General features: G+C 40.6%; 1 protein-coding gene across 1 annotated transcript in view; it reads left to right on the top strand.

Annotated features, from left to right (window-relative positions):
• The window catches only part of LOC115592161 (matrix metalloproteinase-17-like), a 96,341-nt gene that overhangs the window by 985 nt on the left and 69,719 nt on the right, over positions 1-25,637 (top strand). The window lies entirely within an intron of this gene.

Here is a 25,637-nt window from a genome sequence, read left to right as displayed (position 1 = left end):
ATATGAACTGAAATCCAACCCCAATATTAGTAGTATACAATAATATGTAACAGATCAACTCAAAAAACAGGCAATTAATGGTACATCGGATGCATTAGTTTATGTTCTTGTGTGTGTTTTGCATGAGCAAGGAAGGAAGCCACACAGACTGTAAATGAGTCGATAAACATTGCCATCATTTGAAGCCCACAGCTTGCACAGCACACAGAAGACTGAAGTCAGGGCAGGATTTGTAAATGAACTTGTGTGTAAAAGTTTATGCCAACGTGTGTGTGTGTGTGTGTGTGTGTATTCGTGCCATTTATCCTCAAAGATGGATCGTTGGTACAGAATTTCCAGTCGAAAGTGTTATTGTCTTCCGGATTTCATCTTCAGGGCAGCATCAGTTTTTTTTGTGTTGCAGCTCATCTCTCGCTTTCTGTCAGCGCTCAAACTCTCCTCTCTGAAACCATCACTTGGGGATTAAGTTTTTCTTGACAAAGACTCAGAACAAGCGCACTAAAATAGACCACATTCCATTTCTTTGCTTATTTTTTTTTGCTTCAAGTTTTCCCCTCCACCTTGAGGCGGTGTCCCTTTCCCTTTTTTGTCTTGACTCGCTACTTGTTTTCTTCTTTAACACATCTGGCAGAGCAGAAGCTTTTTATTGAGATTGTGTGTAGGCCGTCATTTTCAAATCCATCTTTGACCGCATGTGGGGGCAGGACATTCAATTCAGTTCAGTTTCAAATTCAATTCACAGATACTTAGGCAATCTAGATTTGTACAAATGTTACATAATCTAAGAAATTGTTCTCAAGACAGCAGCGCACACAACAGGCCCGTAAACGTATGTTAATCCATGGTTTCTCTATCAGTGTGAAATACCCAGACTCATTGCTGAGGCCTGATGCCAACAACTCTGACATCAGGACGCGGTCTGCTGCACCTCAGCTCTGAATCAATTTCTTCAGGTTTTCCAAAAGGTCAGTTTGGCCACATCTGACAGGTTTTTCATCACGACCTGACCTGTACACACTTCCTTCCTGGTTGTGTAACTTTGGAAGGAAGGGTAGAGGATCATCATCAAGTCTTAAAGCTTCCAAAGAAAATTAAAGAAATGTGTAACATTGTCACATAAAATTGGCTAGACCTATTTTGGTGAGCAGAGATATCCATAATTTGCAGTGTAACTTCTAGAAAAATCTCAGATGATGCATCAGAGAGTGAGGAAGGACGTTGGCGAATGTGACTAAATGCACTATGAATAAAACCTTTATACATCACCTGGTCTGTGAACATTTCGCCCTGAGTCACGTCAGATAGATTTTTATCTGCAATAAAATAAAAAGATAAAACTACTGCTTCCATTTTCAAGGTTTTAAAGCAGCAGAAATTATATTCTGTGTAAAAAAAACAAACAACTGACTGTAATGAGTCAGATCTGTGATGGACAATCAGCTGACAGCTAATCAATGTAAAAGTCTGGCTGGCCCCGATCACCCAGTGGTTATTAGAGGGCTCTGATATCTGTCTTCTTTAGCTGGGCTCCAGGGTGCGACTGTTTTGGTCCTACATGCACCCAAAAAGTGCGACCAAACGTTTCCGTTGGTTGCACCAGTGCACCTGAGATTTAGAGGTTTATTTTTTGAGATTATGGCAGTTTCTTGTTGCATGTGATTTAATGAAGAATTGACGTGATTTGTTGAGAAAAATTAAGTGTATTAATGTGCACCTAAATGATGTGCTGGTGCACTTAAATGAAAAGTTAGGTGAACCAGTGCACCAGTGTGACAAATAGGTCCTGAGCCTGGTTTAACTGTTGATGTTACTAAAGAATACAAAAATAGAAGCCTAATTACTTTAAAATACAGTTGGAATGATATATATGCGCCTCAACTGACATGTCATCTAGGACTCAACAAATACAGCTGTATCATCATTTGAAATGCTGTAGTAACAGCAGCGATTTTCCTCCATTTACGATGGCAGAGAAAAAATACTCACCGTGGAAGCTTTCCTGCATTTCTAGATAGAGCTATATGATACACTCTGTCCAAAGTGGTGCTGCAGCCTCAGCGCAGCCCGTATAGTCTGAGGGCCATTATTGCTGTTGTGATATTTGGGATGCCTCGCTCCACTTCATGTGCTACTAAATGCAAAGCAACACTGCAAGTTCAGTGACAGACACACACCTGAAAAAGTCCATATTTGCTCTATGGACTCGCACTAAATGTGTCTCTGGGTGGAGGTCGCACAGTTCATTCAATGAAACTTCCCATTTTCTCTAAAGTTAGGCATCGTTTCCAAGCATATTTGTTGAGAGGGAACTCTTTTAAACCGTAATTTCTCACTGGCTGTCAAATTGGCAGGTAGAACCCTAACATTGTTTTGACTTTTTTTTTTATATAAAATATGTTGAACACATGCAAAAAGCCCCAATCTGTAGGATGTGGAAAGAAAAACCTAGATTTTTAAAGCTTCTTTTGGTATGATAGTAATACTGACCGTTTGTCAAAGTTGACAAATCCGAAAGCACAAGTATTTGACAAATTGGGATTAAGAGTCAAAAATCTATTTTACTAACAGGAGCACATCTGCGTATGTTTAAAAGAGGATGCAATAACAGTTTTTTGTCGAAGCTGCTGTAAATAACCTCCATACTGTATTCCCTGTTGTCACACTGGCCTCCATCAGTCTTGGGGGTTGTGTTCAGTCCTGGCCTGGCCGTTTTCGCTGGGCCTCATTTATAAAACTGTGCATAGGATTCACGTCAAATGGTGACATACAGACGAAATACAGGAAGCGCTTACGGACAAAATGTATTGATTTATAACACAGTGCACACACGCGTCCTATGCTGGTTTCCCTTTATACATCACAATCAACTCGAAATGTGGTGTACCTTTTTGCAGGCGTCATGTAACACTTGTCATTGCCTGAAGTCCAGTGAAATGCCCCTACTTAGTATTCATTCACACGGACTGCATGAAGATGATCACAAAAACGCAGAGAGAAAGGGTAAAAAGAGGAAATTTCACAGTGTTAAATCAGAGTCTGGCTCTGGAGGATGAGACAAGGGAAAAGATGCTGGTTGGTGGACACAGTGTGGGAATTATAAATGCAAAAAATTGATTGAGTCACAACATGAGATGGATGCTGCTGACTGAGGAAATAAAAGAAGAAGTTGTCCAACATTAATGTGAATGACAAAAGTGCACAGCCAAGGTACAGAAGAACGAGGACATGCAGCCCACCCACCTCAATGAGAAACTGTCAGGAATGATTGGAGAATCCCTCCTGAGTGGAAATGGGATAGAGGTGGACACATAACACAGAAAGATGCATCATGGCTCAAGTAGCATCATTATTAACCCCTTGTTTTGAATGAGTTGACCATTCGCATTCGACTAAATATTCGTTTACGCAAACAAATGGGACATTTTCTATTATTTTTAGTTGCTGCATGTTGGTGCTAATGCGGCCAGCCCCACATCTTTCATAATTTGTCGATTTGTTCTACATAAAGGTATCAAATTCAAACTGTTCAAACGTCTGTTATATCCTTCTGTCATCATGGTGCCCATTTCTGCCTCACTTCCCACCAGCATTCCCCAGCTCGGTAAACCTCCACATCCTGGTAACCCAAAGCTCACATGCTAACAGTGGAAACCGCATCAACACTCCCCCAAACTTGCAACCCAGGTAGAGTCAGCTAATAGGACTGTTAGCTGCAGGGCTAACTGATGTAGTCAGTATCAACTACAGTTAGCAGCATTTAGCAGTGACTCTGGTGATTAGCTGGCCCCTATTTGTTTTGAGGTAGCCCTCAAGGACCACATGAGTAGCCTTCAGGCCTGTTCTGAAAATGAAAATTGAATATTGATATTATCTGTTTCCCACCTTGTTAAGTCATTGTTGATAATTATTGTGAGAAATCATTAATGTGATCAGTGTCTTCACATAGATGAGTATCATTAATCATTAATAATCATAAATAACTAAAGGCAAAGTGAGCAAATGTGTTATTTCAGAAGAGTGTATCAAACTGGTAGTCCTTCGTATGACTCAGTACCCATGAAGTAGCTCTCAGTTTCAAAAAGGTTGGTGACCCCTGGTTCATACCAAAAGTTGAAATAAATAATAAATAAATAAAATAAATCCATCGAATACAAACATCCAGAGAAACTATTCAAAACCAGTCACCAGTACCAAGTGTCATATTCCCCATTTCTTACCTTGTGCACCCACTTTGAAAAATGTGAGCATCTGAAAAGTTCCTTGCTTTATTCTTAAGGCAAAATGTTAGAACCTAACCTGTACCTACAAACCACAAAGACATGAAAGTGCCTTTCAAGTTCATCACTTTCAAACCAGTCACCCAGCTTGTGTAGTTCTTATGAGTAAGCAGGTGGACTGATCTTTGTACGGTGCCTGCAGGTCCAGGGCAGGTCTCATATACTCCTTTTTTTTCGGGGTGCCAAAAAATAGCAGGAATGCAGAGTCTTTCCTCTGTTCTATAAAGAAAACATAGAAAAGGATGTCTTTGTTGAAGCTCCAAGGAAAGGGCGATCTCCTGGCTCCTGTTCAGAGGCAGCTTGTGACTCCATCACTCTGGAGATCAGAGGCGGTATTGAATTATAAGTTCATAGCTGTTTCACTAAGATTTGTACCCATACCATGCATTGAAAGACCCTGTTAAAAGGCAAAACTTGAGTGAAGTAGAGCCCATTGCAGGATACACCTGATAAAGGGAAGAAATTTAAATTTACACCTGCAGAGTTCTCAGTTACCTGAGAGCAAAATGGTTATCCTGCTTTATTCATTGGAAAAACAGAGATTCTCATGTTTAATCACCGATAGCAAAGCCAACTCATCTACACAATGTAATCCAGCTACCGCCGCTAGTTCATCATGAAGGACAGAGAGCAAGTATCAGTGTAGACAGGTCAGATGATGATTAGTTGGCCAGTGACTGATTTCTTGTCACGGGTGCAGTAGGGAAACCATCGGACATACAGAGAGCATCACTCTGCGCCACTGGAAGGACAGAGAGCAAGTATCAGTGTAGACAGGTCAGATGATGATTAGTTGGCCAGTGACTGATTTCTTGTCACGGGTGCAGTAGGGAAACCATCGGACATACAGAGAGCATCACTCTGCGCCACTGGAAGGGCTATAAAGTACAGATATGATCAGATGATTGCACACATCAGTCTCTTTCCACAGTGGATATATATGTATGTGTTTGTATTCGAATTCCTGTGTGGTTGCGTGTCCATGTGTGTCCGATCATAACTGCTATTCGCTGCGGACTTGAAACACGAAAACAACCATCCAACCACAAAACAATCTCCACTAAATCATCGCTCCTACACAGTCCCTTTACACTTCACTGCCACGGTGCTCCATCACTTGGCATTTAGTAGAGATTGTGAACTTATGTACGGTGTGTGTCTTCTTAACAGCCACGCACTGAGTCCTTAAGTAACTGAACCGCACAGTCAAGCACAGATCAGAGATATTCATTTTATAGCCTCGCTGCTATCCAGTTTGATATATCACCACGTAGCGACGATGTGCAATTTCAGCACTTGGGGGAACTGAGTCATAACAAGTAAAACGTAATACGCTCTGTGTTTTCTGCTCATCGTATTATATGTTCCTCGTGAGGAGTATTTTCTCCACCAGAACAGAACCGCTGAGCCTCCCAAAGGAACAATTTGCTTGAACATTCAGGGCTTCTGATAGACGAGAGTGAGCTGGACAGATTAGCAGCTGATCAATAACCTCAATTACTGTATAGTCAGCCACCTGTGGGGTTATATTCATAAAAGAAACACGACCAATGGTCCTTAAACCTTGCAGGCTGTGTGTGTGTGTGTGTGTGTGTGTGTGTGTGTGTGTGTGTGTTCGTTCCCTAGAAGGACAAGCACACTCCACACTCCGTCAGTTCATTTCTCACTCTCATTTTCCTGTTTAATTTCTTCAATGACACCACCATCTGGCATTAATTCCTCTGGAGCGGTAGGCTCCCTCTCCTCCAGCACTCAGTCTTCCTCCCTGCATGACATCAAAATGATGAGTTCTTATCAGGTATTGAAATTTTGTCAAGGACCACAAAAGAAAAACTAATTATTTTCAGGAATATGAGGTAAAATTAGATTTCACCTTATCAACTCCAGCAAAAACGCCAGTACCCCGCTTACTGTTTAAGAGAGGCTCATACATGGACGCATCAATCTATCTCGCATGTCAGTCAACATGCCAGTAGCCCTGGTCCTTCATATTAAAAAATTAAGTATCACACTTGGTTGTAATCCCTCTTTCTATCTTGTTATAAATATCCAAGCAACATTTGTGCATCACTTTTGGCTACCTGCCGTTCTTCCCAATGGGAAATGAGGCAGAGTTCATTAAATAGTTGCCTGTATTATTCATGATGGTTATGATGCTTTAGTGGACTAAGCTTGACCCCCATTAAGACAGTGAGGTTAGTGACGTTTTTCCTGTGTTATTTATTAGTTGTAAACTCACAGTTGCTTCCACTGGAGGTTGCATTACTGTTCTGTAACGAGCTCACTTATTTGAAACATTCGCAGTTCTGATCAAAAGCATTTTGTAACAATTTTTCTTACTTAAATTCTACATTTATATTTATTTTCATACAAGACCTTTAAGACATAACTGATAAGAGGAAGCAACAAGGAACTGTTTTTGTCCTTGGAATGAAACCATTAAAAAGTGGTCAGGTATTCTGAAACAAAACTCTTGTGTCCCACTGGGACATACACCCCCCCCCCCTTTATTTGTTTTTTTGAGATTATTCCAACCCATAGTTCCTCAGTTTGACGGGGCAAATCAATTTACAATTCTTTTTACATGGTTAAGAACTGCAAGGTTGCTCGAAAGAAAACGTAGATAGTGTTGGCTAATACCCATGATGTTTTCAGTAATTAGGCCAATAGTGAGTGCTGAAGAGAACCATAACAGTGACTCAAAGAACATTCAGCGAAAGCTTTATACATGCTCATGGAAGAATATCGCCTCACTCTCCGCTGCTGGAATCCCAACTCATTTTCTTTGAGTACCATTAATCCTCCATCCTCCACCCAACAATGGTTCAGGAACGCAAGATGGAAAATGTTCATTTTAATAATTCAGTTTTTGTTCTGAAGGGTATAATGGGGAAATCATTTCATTTCCAAGCCCTGTTTCTCATACAACTAGTCTAGCAGCCAGTGGTACCACTGCCCTGACTCCTGCAGTGTTCGCCTGGAATTTGTGTACATTTTTTCAGCATTGTCTTCAGTCTCTCCACTCTTTCAGTCTCTTCCCTTCCATTTAACCTGCGCACTTTGAGTAGTTCACATGGTTCTCCTGATTACACCCTAGAGGCCCAGGGATAAAGGGGACTCAAATAGAAAATGGGATTGCAGTGACAAGCATGTGCTAAATGAGGAGGATAAATATGTTTTGTCCAAGAACATACCAGAAACATTTCGTCTTTGATTTCTAAGCTATAAACCTAAATCACTGACTCTACATTAAGATAGACAAAATGACAGCCCCCCAAATGTGAAGCCAACACATCTTGATTGCCCCTTGCCGGCTGGCTGTAGTATAGGTAATAAACCCTTCCTCCTTTAGTACTGTCAATCAATCAATCAATCAATCAATCAATCAATCAATCAATCATGTATTAACTACTAACTGCCAAACATCATTTTGCCTTTGTATTCATGAATTTAAATTGCCTGCTAACTTCCAGGAACTGTCTGAAGTCCCCATGAATCACGTGACAATTGGCATTTTGAACCTCTGTTGTCATGACTCTCTACTTAAGCCTGCTGGCATTAGCAAAGTAGGTAACAAGGTATGCAGGATTGTTAAAACCCTGTGGATGCTAGTTTCCCTGTAAATCTACATTCTCAGCCTAAATCATTATGATACTTTTAGCACCGCTGTCCCACTTCCATCAAGCTGCGTGACCTTCTGTCTGCAGAAATGCATCTTGGGACTCGTATTCAGGGCGAGGAGATTATTTCAGGAACAGTGTCATGTGGGAGCGGACTTGGATGTTGGAGAGAGAACATTTCTCCATAAAGATTGACAGAGAGTGAATGTTCAGTGTGTAATATATAGCACATCCTCAGCATCTCGGGAAGAGGGAAATAGGTCCTTCAATCTGCTCCTCTCCAGTCTGCCACCTCAGCCTTGTTAAGTGTAAAAGTTCTCCAGGGACATGCAAGTTTCGTAGAAGACTGTCAGCATTACTGAGGAGTTTATGATTTTCCTCTGAAACCAATTCAACGAGGGTCTCAAGAGCCTTGACACCTCGTTGACTGCCACTGTTGCATGGCGGTGTGGGACTGATGTGTGGCAGCTACAAGACTACTGCGTGACACTTTCAGACAATGACAACATCGATTTCCAGATAAAGTCTGACAGCTCGAATGCAGAACTTGATTTACTGCAGGCGACCCTCATGTTGAGTGGAATAAGTAGAATTGCAAAATAAGTCTCACAAGGCTCAACTTCAGGTGAAGTATAGCAGTATGGTGCCAGAACGACCATCAGCAGTAATCAGGCAAAGGTCCTTTTTTGTCAGTAACAGAAGCCAGATTTCTGAAGTGTTTTTCAGAAGTGTTTTTTTTAGACCAAGAAAGAGTGATAAAGTGAAGCTGAAATGAAAATGTAGTGAGGGAGTGAATCTAATCTGTGTGTACATTAGGGCTGCATGATTCTGGAAAAAATGTGAATCACGATTTTTTGCTTAGAATTGAGATCACGATTCTCTGGCACGATTTTTTTTCAATAAATGTTTATTGCACTGATAAACTTTAACAAAACAAAACAAAAAAAAACATTGCTTTGGCAGAGGCATAGTAGTAGTTCTATCATTGGAAGAGAAATTATTTTCAAAAAAGTAAAAAAAAAAAAATTTAGATTCCAAGATGAGAGGGCATCCTTTAATCCCTGGCCAGGGCAATGCCTGTATGGTTTTCAGGGAAAAAAGCTGTCTGTGAAGCACCGGCTTTTGATATAGGCGCTATAAAATGAACAGTGATTGTAGAGATTTGTGGTGTTGCCTGCGGTGCTGCAACGAGGGCTGTGTTTGGGGGGACTTCCAAAAATCCGGGAGGAAAATAGGAGCATTTGTCGGTGATGCAGCTCGAGATTAAAAATGCTTCAGAATCGCTGTGTGTAGAAATGAGATCGCGTGTATGTGTGAATTGAGATCACGATTTTTTTAACGATTTTTTGTGCAGCCCTAGTGTACATCCATGACTTCACATCTGAACTACGTATGTGTTTATTTATTCTCAAACCTGGTGCACATTTATGCTTTCGGTGTTTTCCCTAATGTCTTCAGACACCTGTTCAAATTACTTTATGGGCGCTATTTTTACTTGAAAGCACAACAAACAGTGCAGAAGTGGTGGGGATCTGTCTCCAAGTGCAGCGGCACAAAGTTCATGGATGAAAGATCCAAAGTATAAAAATATAAAGCTAGTTTGGTGATGATTACATGATCACATCAAGCATTTCAAAAATAAAACATAAAGTGCTGCTTTTGGAACAAAACATTGTGATGAAGCACAAAATTGATAAGCTTGATGAGCTGTTTGTTTGACAAGAAGCAGTTAGAAGATGGCACTTTGGGCTCTGGCGAATTGTGACGAGCATTTGTTCACCAGATTAATCAGTAATGAAAAAAGATGTTAGTTACAGGCCACTATTCCTAATTTGAACTTGTTGAGGATGGTTTAATTGAAATAGTTTAATTACATTTCAAGCTTTATTCTGGCATTACTGAACATTTAAAACATTTTCACACAAGGCACAAAGTTTGGCTGAAAAAATATACACAGAAATGTATTTGAAAAATGTAGGGCTGTAATCTCCTAGTCGACTGGTCGATTAATTGGTCGATACGTTCTGGCTCAACCAAAATGCTGATTGGTCAATTTTTGGCATGTTAATTACATGCTGCTAAGGCAGTGTGTAAACACGCAGCGGGTCCTCTCCATCCCAATGCTTTGTGTCCTGCATTATGGCATATTTGACTTCATCAGGAGGAAAGTACCAAGTAATAATGGGGGTGTTTTCAGAACACCCTTGTTTCACAGGTAGCAGTGCGTCTTCAGAACGCCCCCTTGTTTTCACTATGTTGGATTAGTCCAACCCACTACAGACAAACAGATTGAAGAACGTACTAGAAGGCCTCAGTCGGTGGTTTGTTAAATATTTATTTATTTTTAAGCGTTTCATTCACAGTCATTCCTATTCTACCATTGTCAAAGATATCAGCAGTGTGGCATTTTATAAAAATGGAAAAAAAAAAGTCGAATGCAAAGTTTGCAAGCAACAGTTTGTATATCACAGCCCGACTACAAACAGGGCATATCACCTAACAACGTTAAGCTGACTTGTCTGCGTTAGGTTGCTCCGTCCGTTTTAAGTATATGAACAATTATTTTTTCATAAAGTGGACTTGCCTTTTGTGTTTAAGAGTAAAAGTTTTAGGTTAATAGTTCGTGTCTCAGCCACGGAGCTGAGCTCCTGTGTTCAGTCTCGCTCTCTGCGAGGACACGTACAGAGCGAAATGATAGTGTCTGTCATTTATTATAACATGACAAAAACAGTTGTCTAAATATTCCTCAACAGTTCTTGTGCTGATATCACTAGTTGACATAGTATATTTTCGGAAATCATGGGCTATGATATTGCGCAGATGCATGTGATGCAAAACGCTGTCAGAGCCAGACTCGAGTGTGTTTATTAATTCATTGTTTTAATTAGTTAATTTCAGTGCAAAATAATAGGGTCAAAAACGATTTACTCTAAAGCAAATAGACTACTAGTCTTCATGTTTATTTTTAATTAATTAGGCGTAAGGCTACCGAGACGACCCCGCCGCCGCCGCAGCCGCCGCAGCCGCCGCAGCCGCCGCAGCCGCCGATTAGTCGATTTGTAGTCGAAATTTCACGGCTTTGGTCGATCAAGGATTTCTTTGGTTGATTACAACCCTAGAAAAATGATTGTATGGGTTCTTTTGGGGCCCAGGGAAAACTTTTTGGGCCTTGTTCATGAATCTGATCTTGTTCATGAATCTGATCTTGAAGTATACTTTGTACAGCTTCTGCAAATTGGGGGGGGGGGCGGGGGCAAGCACATAGACGAACACAGTGTGCAGAGTTGCCATGCTGAAAAAACAGATGCAGCTTTTCCATATTGCTGCATCAAATTTTCACATCGCGCCGATGCGAAACAGCTTTTAGTTTTAAAATACCCAGGCATCAGGCTGACTCTGCACTCAAAACAGATCTGTTTCTGAGACGTCTAATCAGCATTTCCACCAAAATACAAAGGACTGTCTTTTACCTGCCTCGCTGGAATGAAACACCCACCTGTGTGAGCCCATTTCCCCACATGTGCACTGTGCACTGTGCATGGTGCACACTGCTCTGGGCGCCAGAATAACTCAAAGTCTGGTAAAGCCAATTTCAAGGTCATGACCAGCGGTGCCATGAAAATAGGGCCCTCCGGGTGTTGAACTAGCCACAGCCAGACATAGGGATTGGCACTCTGGTGTTGATTGTGGACTTAGCCAATGCAATACTGTGAAATTGTGTTTCAGGGGCAGCAGAATGGGGCATTTTGTCTTCATAGAGTCCATCAAGGGTGTGTACATTAACCTATGGCTGAACGTGAGAGTGGAAATCTGGCTTATGTACATAAGCTCAGAACCATGCACGGCTTCATAAATCAAACATAATAATGCATTTTCCTGCTTTTGTTTGCACACATCATTTAATCCTGCTGACAGAGAGTTTTGGCACGGTCAAGTGTCAGTGTAGGTGAGTTTACAGAAGTAATGGACCGAACTGTTTAAGCAGGGATTACTGTTTTCCTCAGCTGCATGTGATCTCTCTCCCATTGGCTCATACTCATGTCATGGCTTACTGTATCTGTGGGTTAGAAGCATGCATGCTCACTCTCATGCTCCCCATGTAGAAACCCCCAAATTAACTCCGTATGGCCGTATTTTAACTGAGGCACCCCGCCCCATTCTAGACATATCAGATCAAGGTTTTTGGTTGCCAAAGCTATTCGAAGCACTGACCAGATCTTGTAATTATGGTGGTTTCTGGAGTGGTGCTGCTTGCATGTTAAAGTTAAAATAATCCACCCGCCAACTAAACTAAAGGAAACCCCAAAGCAAAACCGAGCTCCTCTGAAGTTTGTCTTCTGAAACAGGCAGGATTGTAATAAATACAGTATGTCTGTGTGCACGCAAGGATGAAGAAAGAGGTTCTTGCTTCTGCAGAGGAAGATGTGTACTGATCTTCATCACTGACATTGGCAGAGGAGTGATGGGCACTGCTGGCCCAAGGAAAAGAAAAATTGTTTCTGTTGGAGTGTTTGATCTGTGCTTTGGAATTAAATATGTCTGTGTGTCTGAGTGAAATGAAGAAAGAGGGGTGGAAGACAGACAGAGACAAACTGCACAACTGGGAGACGTTGGGTGTTCAGCCCATGTCTGTGAGTTTATTAGAATCATAATAAAAGCTGGGATGTAATAAGCATTAGCACATAAAAATCAGACTTTGGTACTGAGAGCAGAATCGCTTTGTCCCACCGCAGCGCACACAGTCCCATTAATTTGGAGGGTGACTGTTACATTCAAGATTGTATCTTGAGGTGCCCATTAGCTCGGCAATTATTCATCGGCTAATTAAGTATTTGCAGTGTTTTTTTCTCCCTCCAGCCCATGGGAGACAAACAAAAAGACGTATTGCAGTTAGTTTCTCCCTAAGTGACAATTAAACTAATTACATATCCTCAACAAAAGTAATTTGATGATCCGACTGTTTTTACAAATACTGTGAAGTCCACTTGAATAAATTAGAAATGACATCAACGTTCAGGATCATGATCAGAGAACTGGAGTTATTTGGAACAGGTAACCAGTAGAACCAGGACCATATACTTATGTCCTGATTCGATGCTATCAAGAGACTGAAATTTGTTATGTATTACTATTCTTAAGTGCTGTGGTTCTACAAGTTTTGAGATTCAATTTTACAATTTATTTTGTTCTGTTTTTTTGCTTTTTAACATGAGACCATGGGAAAAAAGTTGAATCACATACTTCCAGATTGCATATCTTGAGTCAAACCCTAGACTAGACTGAATAGACAGGTAGTAAAACACGATATTTTTGCTATATTTATTTGTTCCTGCTCATCAGGCTACTTCCGTAGGGATGCTAAATAAAATAAAACGTTTATAATATTCTGCATACTGTATATGTTCAATCCTCTCCTGTCACACAATGTCTCCACCTAGTGTTGGCTGTACTTTTTTAGACCGACCACTAAATTTTAGTTAGAGTCTTGACCCTTGAAGGTTGCTGTAGATGTCCGGTGTGGTGGAGTGTTGATGCAGCAGAGTCACAGATTGAGTTAAAGCTGCTGTAAGTTATATTGTTTTTTGGGGGGTATTAGAATAGGTGTTGAATTACTCTTGTTCCAACTGTAATCACTGTAATCATGTCTGCTCGTCAACACACAGAGAGCAGGATCACCCTGTCTGCTGCTATATCTGGCAATTACTAATTCGCTTTCATGTGGCGACTTAGAGAAGAGGGAGGGGACTGCTAACTGCAAAATGGTTAGGCTGGGAATTTTGCTTGCATTTCCGCTTCATTGTTACCTACAGTAGTCATCCATTTACACAGTTCCCCGCCTGTTCAGTGCCTCCAAAAGGAGGCAGGAGGTAGAGGTAGGCCAAAGAAGCTCAATCTATTCTAAGTGGTAATATGTTTTTATATAGTTAGATAGTTAGCCCTTGTGTATTGACAGTGTCTTGCAAGTATAAATATTGCAACATATTACAGTATTATGTTTTTTGGTCCCATCCATTGGCATCCCTCACCTTCTGGGGACTCAGTTGCATATTTGTAGGAAAAATAATGGATTTTCCATTTCGATCGATACGCACGGTGGTGCAGAAAACTCCTCAATTTGAATTAAAAGTGCTCCCCAAGCGCCAGCTAATCAGCTGACTATTCACCTCAGTCGTTCCCATTATTTTAATACACCATGATGAAGTCTCATCCAGCTGATTCTGACGAATGTAATTTTAATTGGGGACAGCCATTCTGCCCCTTTATCTTGTTTAGTTCAACCAGGTTGATTAACTGATCCTGATAAGTGTTCTGTGGCTCTTAGAAAGACTTTATCATCCTGACAGATAAAAACGTCACTCTCTTCAGAGGCATTATAAATATGGTGAATGTTGTCATCATGTAAAGTTGAAACAGACTCTTTAGCCATTTCTTTGTGGTCGAGTCTGAGCTGTCATTTTGGATTTTCCTGCAATCTTAATGGACACAGTTTGGATTTATCAATTTGAGGAGGGAAATAGGAGCTGGAGAGGAGCCATACAGTATACACACTGGGTCATGGAAAGATCAAATATTTCAGCAGTACAACTAACATTCACATTATACTTCTCCACCTGGAGCTAGAGGAGTTGTTGATGCCAAGCAGAGTGCCCTCGAGCAAGTGTCAAAAAGCAACTTGTTTTTTGTCTATTTAAATATTCACACTTTAAGAGTATAGGCTGTTATATCACACATGCAACCTTAGACATAACCCTCAAGTTTGGCTTTTGCTTGTTTTAATCACAACACTGGTTATTGTAAAGTAATCTAAAGGCAACAAGAGAGAAATCATGTTGTTTTATTTGCAGAAATAGATACACAGACTCTAGCTTTGTATTGGTTTTATGCAATTGTATATTCAGGAAAATCACACTCAAGGTCAAACTTTGAGTGAACTCTGTCAGAAACTGTTAAATTGTACAGATTTTATACTTTTTTTATTCACAAGGCCAGAAATATGGGTTGTTTTTTTAATGGTTTGCCTCTTGTAATGTATACAGTAGCTATTTGATGAAAATTACTGCCCAAATTGAAGTTTAAGACAACTAGCACTGAATGACTATTTTGTCATCAATTTAATTTGATTTATTTGTCATCCATTTAAGTGGATGTCCAAGACATAAGAACAATTGGTCAATGCCACTACAAGAGCCTATGGCATTGTTTCACAATATCAAGAGCGGCTACAAAACCTTCAGGCTAGAACCTTCAAAATCCATAGACTGTACAAAGAATAGTGGACAGATCCACAATGAAGTCCCCCTTTAGTTTGTAGACAACAGTTTTGAAGCCTGAAGTGACCAAATTTGAGATCATGGTGCAGCTGGGGTTGATATGCATTGCTATGCTGTAGCATATTGTTAATCACAAGAATCAAGCATACCCTGCTTTATCAACTAATTTGGTCCATGATTTACAAAACGAATAGCGTGCTGTATTGAAGAAGTCTTGGAACTAGTGATTGAGACTATAACTAATTTGGCAACTGTATACTGAGCAAATACATCAAATGAGAAGCAAGGTCATTTCCTCATAAGCTTACGTGTGAAAGAATCAGACTTCTTTTTGAAACCACCTGCTGGAAGGCTAGAAAGAGTGCTTCTGCAGTGGCTTCAAGGAAGTGTGGAAGAAAGTCCTCTTATAAAGTCCATGAAGAACCCTTCAGGAGTTGAGCATTTTTCATGACAATCTACTTGAGTAAGGTATAGATTATTTTTGTCAATAAGTCGATTAATTGTCCCTCAAACAAGTGATAAGTGCTACTCGACCAAACTTTCAAAGGCAACTTAATGTACCTTTTATTCCTGTGGATGCTTGAAGCTATTGTCTATATCAAAGTGTGGTTGCTGAAGTGCTTTGCTATTTCTAATGCATTTTTAATGCATGTAAAATTAGAATGAAGGTGCAGTTTTACATCACCAGCCAAATAACTACAAACCAACTGTGCTTGCTTAAAGCTGTTCTATTGTTTGACGTACTGCTAAGTTGAAATTAAAGTATGTAGCTCCAAAACTCAGGCCTCTTACACTTCTCCATTTCTCTGCAGTTTTATCTAGAGGTTTTATCAGATTTTCTCAGTGTGATAAAAACTTATTCATTATATTCCAGGACTGTAGGGCTTTCTCGCTCCTCTATCTGGCTTTGCTGCCTTTGTCCCATGAACACAGGCTCAGTCTAAATCTTTGCTTTTATTATACTTTGTGCAATTGTCAAGCAGATTTGCGGGGATAAGGAATCTGTGCCTAAGGCGATGATAGGAAACGCCTATGTCATGATTTATTACATGTGTTTACATGTGTATCTACTAGCTTCTGCACGTTTTGTGGTTGTTGAATGGTTTCATTGGGGTTAAAGATGCAATATGTAAGAACTTTACACTGTTCAAATTCATACCCACAACAAAATAAAGGAGGTCATATCACTGGAGTAACATCTAACTCCTGCTAACTCTAGCTGCTTTTAGCCAGTTCTCTCAGTTAGCCATGTAGCTAGCAGTCCAGACTGGGACCTCTGAGCATCAGGAAGAGTTTTGCTGTAAACACCACAAGCACAAGTGATGCTTTTAGCTAACTTTTAAACATTTTCAAGTACCATTTTTGCATATTGCACTTTTAATGTAGTATTTTCTGACTGTTACAGTTTGGCTGCCTTTTACAGGTGTTTTGTGTCTTTTTCAGCCTTCAACCAGCAAGAACATACCTAGAATATAAATGATCTAGAAAGTGCGAACAACCAGACAAATTTAGTATGATGAACAGGCGCAGCACAGTCATTTGGGTTTTCTTTCTTTCTTTGCACATAAGTGCACACAAGTGTTATTTCAGCTGTTCATTTTAGTGCTGTCTTAACCTCTACGGACATCGTTAAAAAAACAGTTATTGAACTGGAATATGTTTTTTTACCCAACCACCAGACCAGATCATGAGTGTTACATGATCCCCACTCCGATTTCTCTCCTGCTACCGACCAAAATTCCTGTGGTATACGGTTTCACACTCAGCTATGCAGCAGGACGGTGCTCTGCTAGACAAGCATCTTATTACCATGTAACATCACAGCTTATCCACAGGAGGTGAGTTCAAAACACACACACACACACACACACACATACACACACACACTGCCACCATCCTGATGACATGCAGCATGGAGAAAGAGATGCATTCAGAATGGAGACATAGAAGAGTAACTGATAGGCCATAAAATACACTGGCTCATGATTGTGTGTGTGCATACATACAGAAACAAGCTGCCTGTGTCAGTCTGGAGGTGTGGCTCTGTCACAGCACCCCATTTCACCAGAACTATTGCCAGATTTTGAACTTTGACTTCATTTCCAGGCTACAGCTGTGTCAAAGAGCAAAGGAGGCACACTCCCTCTGCACCTCATTTTTTCCAATTAATCTTCCCATTCTTCAGCCTTGAAGTTTCACTTTGTTTGGTTCGAAACTCAGTACTTCCAGACTCTGAATCTTGCAGTGTCTGGCTGTGCTGGAATCAGCTGATCCACAGCGGTGTTATTGCTGTGCAGCTCCTCTCTGCCTCTCTTCCTAATGAAACCGCACAAATCCAGACAGCTCATGTCTTTCTGCAGGTGCAAGGCTCACACTCAAACACATCCTACGTCTTCCTCCCTTCTGGTACTATTCGTCTCAACTAACTTTTGTGTAGTGTCACAATTACTGCTTGTCACTGAGTGGTGTGTGTTGTACAGTTGGGAGCAGTAGGGGTTTCTAAATAAAACTTCATTGTTGTTCTTTGTTTGATGACCTTTTGTTGGGGGGGGGGGGGGGGGTGCTACATTATAAGACGTGATGAAGTTTTTGCATGCTGGAGGGTGAAACAGCTTGTGTGTGTGGAAATGAAGCAACTCAAGTTTGTAGCCTTGTAGGGGATGAGATGTTTGTTTGACAGGTATGGGGGTGTTTTACGCTTGTAGTCAGGCACACCAGCACTCACGAGGTATCACACACAGACAGCATATGCGAGTACAAAATGTTGGGCTGCATTCAGACTGACACTATCCCCGAGTGCACCCTGGTAAACGGGCCAAAAAAGTTGAGATCATCTAGTTACAAATTTAGATCTGCTTCTGCTTCTGCCAGTTTGGGTCATTGGGCAAATTTAGTTCATGTTAGTTTGCTTTTAGCATTTAGCGCATTCTGCTGTTTACCACTTTGCCGTTTTACAATCTTGAACTGTAAAATCCTGTGTCAAGACAGCAACCTGTTTTTACACTGAAGGTGCAAGTACAACACTACATAGAGCATCTATCTCAGTACAGAGTGAAGCTATGATCTCCAGAGCAACTGCACGAACATAGTGCATTAAAGTGCCATAGTTTTTCATCTCACTTTTTATGGACAAAGTTGAACTAACTCTAAGTGAAAATTGAAGGGACTAAACAAGCACTTGCGAAGGGGTGGGGCACTTGTGATTGGGTGCCCAGTTTGGCGGCCAACAGATGTGTTCGGAGGCCTTCCTGGCCCCCCCTTGGGAGTGCCACAGCTAATGCCTGATTCAGTTGTTGTTGTTTTAAATCACCTCAAAAGCTCTGTTGCATGTTGCAACAATATTGTATTGATGATAATTGGTACTTTCACAAAATGTTAACACTGTGATTTTTTTTGGTTAATCATAAGTAGTGTGAACGTAAGGACAGCGCTGGTAAAGACATGAATCAAAGAAGTTATTGCAGCAATTTCACTGTAGAGAGAAACTAAAATTTAATTATATTTCTCTGCTGTTTTATCCTGCTTGGACTTGGAAAGAGAAGGATGCAGATACAAAGTTAGAAAATGAATGTGGGGTCTGTTTGCAATCCGATGCAGCCCATAGCATCTTTGTTGTTTTGCAGAAGCTTTAAGTAATGCTTACCATTACATGCTCTGCCTCGCACAAATTCTATCTTGCACTGTTGATGTGGAACCAGTGTAAACCACTGCTTCCTGTCCGTGCCCACACGAAAAGATTTTAAGATTTACATTTTTTATTTTACCTAAATATTAAAAGGGTTCTAAGGGGAAGGATAATCCACCATAGGAAGAGGTCTGGGTTGTGTGTGTGTCGGTGTGTTTGACACCAGTTGCCACCAATTCTCAGTGTGTGTTGTCATGCACTGGCCCCATAGCTAAACCCTTGGGCCTATAAATTACATCCATAAATACACTCATATTATATTCCTAGAGCTTGTTTGAACTTGGAGCTGACAGAGCTTCCATCACTCATAACTTCACGTGAAGAAAATATGAGCCAATGAACCTATAAATAAAACTAAGAAGAAAAAGAAACACCTCTGTCTTAATTCACTGGATTTATTTACACTGTCACAGAAAACTGAGATTCAGTCACAGATTAAAACCCTGTCAAAAGTTAAGTTTATTCATGGCAGACTGCACATGTGACAGTTTAGAAGATCTGTCACGCCATCAAGCATCTGTATGTGTTTGTATGCATATCTGTATGTGTGTGACTTCCCATACATCTTCTTTATTGTGGCGCACAGGATGAATGTCACTGCAGGGACACTGGGCAGGCGTTATTCAATCCTTGTGTTTGTGGGCTTTGGCTGGGTGCCATGCCACATTACCGCCCACAGAGAGAGGAACTTCAAAGAAGGTTTGGGGGCTTTTTCCCTCACTGGAGCCACTGAATCTTCTGCCTGTTAAAATAAACTCCAGTTGCAGGGGCATGTCCTAATTGGCTCCAAAAGCCATCAGTTTGTTTATCTTTCAACCTAGGCGGACTTATTTTTACTGCATGCACTCTGTGTGAAACCCCTCTGGAGCTCACATAAAATATGCCATTTGGTGGATAATTTTGTCCAATGTTCCTCAAAAGTGCACTACGCTCTGACAGCTGTGGAAATACTGACACCTTTGTAGTGTGAGTGCCACACTTTGATGGGACCACGAGAGCAATTTATGAACCCTGACATAGCAGCTTGGACACATAAAACAATGGCTTCGACTTTGATACTTAAGATTCTACCTTATTTTCCGTTACAATACAATACACACTGTGTTTAATTTTACAAGTATTATAAAATATATTATTTTCCCTATGTTAACTGGACTTTCTACTTTGGGATAACCACATAGAAGTAATTATCTGCTGCTCTGTCTTTTTTCTTGGTTTTGGATTCATGGAAATGTTGTTTTATCACTTGTTTGGCTAAAAGTTTGTTAAATTATATGCACATTGTAAAAGAGGGAAAGTTGAGACCTCAGGCTTTACAATAAAAACTCACTAAATTTAAAACACTGCTTCATGGAAACATGTTATGACTCTTGGCCTACAATGCGAAGGACTTGTTAAATGTTTATTAAAAGTGCAGTTCATTGTACACATTTGGTGAGCATTTAAAACTAGGATCAACGCGTATACCGAAGCTCAGACTGTTCAAAAGGCTGGTTTGGTAGTGTTGATAATGTGCAGCCTGGCCAAGCTTTTATTTCACTTTGTTGCATTTCTAGGGCCCTATAAAATCTGTTTTATTTTTTCCCAAATTCCGTTTTATTTTTTCCCAAATTCCGTTTTTTCTGTTTTAATTTTTGGGGATTCCGTTTTTTCCGTTTACGTTTTTGGGAATCCCGATTTTTTTTTACCTTTTACTCTTATTATACTACCAAAAACAGTGTGTTTTTAATGTAAATTACTAAAATGTACACAAATTAAATAGAAATGACCTTAAATTAATTGAGGTGACAAACATATTTCCTCAGTACTGTACCGTACAGTACAGTAAAGTGCATCAAAAACATTTTGACTTCATAATGTCTTCATACAGTAGTATATTTTGTGTTTTTATGGGTTTCATTGAATAAAAACATGGTCAGCTCTCAGGCAGATCCAGAAAAGCCTCCCAACCCAGGCAGAGTCAGCTAAGAGGGCTGTGGCTAACGGGGCTAACTAGCTAACAACAGCTACTGTTAGCAGCAGTTAGCAGTCACTCTGGTATTATATGCCGATAATATGAATCGGACAGGTGGCTAACTCTGACGCATTACACCTTTAATTGTGATTTCTCGGGTCTGCTTCTTTGTAAAACAACAGTTCACCTGACACATACAAGTCGTTCGGGAACTGCTCGGCTCTGTACTGAAGGGTTAATGACGAGTTTCTGAGTTTTTTCGCCGACGAAGACAGAGCCATGGGCAGCCGCTTCGCCATGCCTACATTGTTTTGACGGGGGAACTCAGTCTGTGGGGAGGGGGGCGGCGGTGACTTGTTGTGCCACCCAGATTTGGTTCCCTCCATGCAGTTTCCCACACGAAAACAGCATTTCAGTGAAATTATGTCAAATTCCGCGATATTCCGCATTAAAACATTTCTGAAGTGGATTCTGGCTTTATTTAGATTTTTGTCACAAGTCAGATATCCGGCATCCTGTACTCCTTTAGACGTTTACCCTGAATGACCTGAACTGTGCTGACAACCTTAGACGATGGGGGAAACCAGCCCCACTCTTTTTGTAGTTGTTCTCCCTTTTATTGGCATCAGAAACATCAATGGAAGGAGAATATCCAAATTGGGAAGCGCTGATTTATCAGCTGCATATCTGTACTGGCCGATATTTGCCTTGATTTACGTTGTCGGACAAAAAGATGACAGTTACTGTCGGCAGCTGTTGTGTAGCGTTATTTTCTGGGTGGCAGATTCATGAACTACTGGCCCTTGACATCCTTGCTATCAGTTTTTCAGGCTATAAGTACTGAAAAAATCTTCTCATTCAGTAATGAATTGTAAAGCAGGCTAAAAAGGCTTTTGAAGCTGTTACATTTCAGAGACAAGAGTCTTTTTCATGTGAAAGGAGGTTATATTAGGGTTGTTTCATGTTTATGATTGAATTTAAAGATGGGCTGAAAGACTGAAATGGTCATTTATTTTTCATCTTATAATCAAAACATGTATTTTGTTTGCATGGAGAGGCAAGGAGAATTGATAACCAAAAGGAAAAAAAACAAATCAAAACAGAAACCGCCAAATTGTTAGTTTGACATTGTTACAGCTCAGAATTTCATAATTGTTGTATCCTTAAGACCTACAGCTTGTAACAGGGGTGGATGTGGGCAGCTGTGCTTCAGGTGGCAGGTCGAGGTGTCCTTGAGCAAACTGCCTAACCTCAAATTGCTCCCTAAGTGTGGGTCGGTTCCTTATGTGGTGGACTCCAGCAGTGGATGAATATGTAAGAAGATGGGAAAGTGGTAGCCGTTGTGAGGAGCTTCTTCCTGCTTAGCCAGGAAAATGCTTTGCAAGTGCTCTATTTACCAATTACTACTGATGGTATAATAAATGTTGAACAGAACTAATGGACAGATGCACAGTTGTGTGTCTCTTTTAGTCACTAGGTCACGCTGCCCTAGGTGCACAGCCTTATTCATTACAATCCTTATTATCCTTATACACTTAACATAGTTTTCTCTGTAAGATACCACCACTGCTACCTTTCAGATCACTTCCCTCTATTACCATCCCTCCATCCCTCCATGCTTCCCTCTTTCACTGCCTGTGTTTAACGTGATTGAACAAATGGCAGATTCCATTAACCAGTCCTGTCTAGGTCACTCAGTGTTGAAGATCGAGTTGAAAAGGTACCAATTTTAAATCTCTCCCCCCTCCTCCTTCACTGTCTGCCTTCTTTCTTTTACCATCCTCCTCCTGCCTCAGTCAACAGACATGAGTTGTGTCTCAGCTCTCTGTAGAAACAGCTGTCCCTAAACCAGGGATTAAATGATTCACTTACCAGCCGCATTTTAATCCTCGCTGTCACACTCTCGCCCTGAGAAGCACACACACTAACACACTCACACAATTTGTTGCTTTACGTGTGTCCACTAAATTGAATTATATTTGAATTATATGCAAGTGTTAGATATGTGTAATCAAACATTGGCATTCAGTTGGGAGTGGAAACATGATGTTAAAGCCAGCACATCCAACCGAACATATCCTTACAACAAGTCAGCCATGTGTTCCATTATAAGCACATTAGGTGGAAGCACTCATCTAATGAGGTGATTGAGTACTTCAGCAGGCCGGGGTGTGTGCCATCTGCTTGCCGCACAGTGGTTTTGAATTCAACAGATGACTATTACTAGTCATCCCTCCTTTGCTGTTTTCAGTCGGCTGCATTTACAGTTGTGTAGTGCTGAAACATGTCTGGTAATTGTGTGATTGTTTAGGTCATTTGTTAAGTAAAGAAACCAAGCAGTTGCTGGTTCAGACTTCTCAAAGGTGAGAATTCACCAGCCAGCACCACTGATATTACATTTCTTAATGTTTCAACTATTTTGAGGTTCAGTTTTCTATTGTATGTTGTGACAATGTTGTGCTCATGGTCTTGTTAGGTTTAGGCACACATGGTTAGGGTTAGGAAAAGGGTTAGAGTTTTGGCTTATGATACCTGCTTCAGTCACCGCAAACACAGCTGCAGATGACCAAACATCTCATTAAAAAGACCCAGTCTCCACAAAATATGGATATGCCTTGTCTTCTCATTAAAACTAACCGGTTCTTGTCTTACAAATACGACTGGAGATGTCCCGGGGTCTCATGGATAATGCCGTTTTGGCTCTGACGAAAATTGTCCTGAGGTCACCCTAAAAACATCAAGTGATGTCATGCTTACAATGCTGAAACGCCATGGTCTCTTGTCAAAAATAGTCAGTGGTTTTCACGTGCAAATGTTAAAACACAGACTCAAATTGTGGTCACTGGGTTGGCAGCCTTATCGCCTGTAACCAACATCCCCTTCACCTCCTGATGTAAAGATTAGGTCAGAAACATGAATGCGAATGTGATATGATATGCATATAGTAAGCAGCCTATAAATTGTATGAATGTGAACAAATCTTTGGTTTGTAGAAACATTAACTTCCAAGATGTTTGTGTGGTTTTGTGTGTTAAGTGTGCCATTTTACTGAATAAACTTGCCAGATCAATAATTGAAATGATTATGAGTTGCAGAGCTACTGCAGTGTGAAAAGGAAATTATATGGACACAATATCTTCATCAGGGTCCTCTGACTATATATTTTCTTGGTGAAGAAGTGAAGATAAATATTCAAACACAGACTTACAGTGATTCTGGAGCCAACCTTGGCTCCTGGTGCTTTGATACTCCTGCTTATTCATCGTTTTCTTTCTCTGTTTGTTTAACTCTGTGCCATGTGCTTTTTACTCATTCAGTATGAGCTTACATATGTGCCAGCTCGCTCTTGATTTCCTGTGCTATCCCAAGGATATTGACTAAAGCCCATCATTCTGGTGAGAATAATTAAGGTGTGAGAACAAGAGGGAAGAGTCGAAAGAATGCCCGTGATAGCAAACAGATTTCATGTGGCATCTGAACAGGATGCCACATAAAGGCCAGTGCTGCTGCACCACAGGGCTGTTTACTATTCTGCCTTTCTGCACTGAATGTACTGTATGTCAAGCCTACAAACATCAGCCTTACAGATGTGAGGTGGCCTTCTTAATGATGTGTTGCTCTGAAAAATCACACTTGAAACACTTGAGCTGAGAGTCGAATTCAGATAAAAATCTCTCACCCTTTCTTCCCCTGTAAATGTGGTTAATATCTGTGACTATGCCATCGCTTTGTGGCCTCTCAACCTGGACTTGCACCAAGGATAAACTACAGCATGTACTACAATACACAAGGCAAAAAGGCTAACCGGCCACCAGCTGCTTACAACTGAGAATATTCATGAGGCTGAGAGCCAAGAAATAAGCTCGGCTGACCCCTAACACCCATCTGTGTCTGAAGCCCCCCTCAGGAAACCGATGCTGTTGTATCTCAGCCAGCAATATTTCCCACATCAACAGCTCCTTATCCGATGTGCCCTCTTAGCTCAGCAACCCTGCTAAGCTTAAATAAAGTCATATGATCTGTGAGGATAAGATTATAGTATAATGATTGCAACTCCTACAGTTGAATGATGCACAGGAACATAAATGTTGATATCTAATCTCATATCACCACATCGATAAGTGATATACGACATGGCCCAAGTTAAGCAAAGTCTTTTTTCAGTGGGGTAGTAGCTGGTCTGGTCATAATTTGGCCAGCCTTCCACACACATTTAACTCCTCTATTTTCCATTTTGTTTAATGGAACACAGACGATTATTTGCTCTTTGGTGTTCACTTGGGAAAGGACATAAGAGCCTATATGTATCATCTCCGATGGCCATATTTTATTAGATAATGACTGCAATATATCAGATGTGGAGCGCTATGGCGACTGGAAGCACAGTTTGTGTTTTATCTAGTTTGCTACATGTAGAGCGCACTTTGGGAAAATAACCTCCCCACCCACTCTGTATTTTTAGGTTCCAGCAAACACATTGTCAGGCTTTTTCAATGTAAATTTAGAGATATGGTAATAATGCAGGTTGATAGCATTGTAGTCCACCTACATGGGAGGCAATGTTTTATTTATTTTTTATATTTTTTCTGAGGTCTGATCTTTATAAACATTTGGACTGACAAGACCAGAAGCACAGCAGCAGCAGACCCAGTGGTGTTTTCTTTTACATAACACGAAACAAAAAAAGCAAAAAGTAATTAGAGCTTGAAAAGTGTGTAGACCCCCTCTTATGAGCAAAACTCAAAGAGTGTGCTGAACAATTTCCAATTAGTTTCAGTAAACATGGTGCTCTGGCCAAATGATAGCAGCGGATGTTAGTGGCATGTAGAG

Source organism: Sparus aurata, chromosome 12 (assembly GCF_900880675.1).
Source record: "Sparus aurata chromosome 12, fSpaAur1.1, whole genome shotgun sequence".
In the NCBI taxonomy this organism is placed as follows: domain Eukaryota; kingdom Metazoa; phylum Chordata; class Actinopteri; order Spariformes; family Sparidae; genus Sparus; species Sparus aurata.
This window is presented reverse-complemented; position numbering and strand designations above follow the sequence as displayed.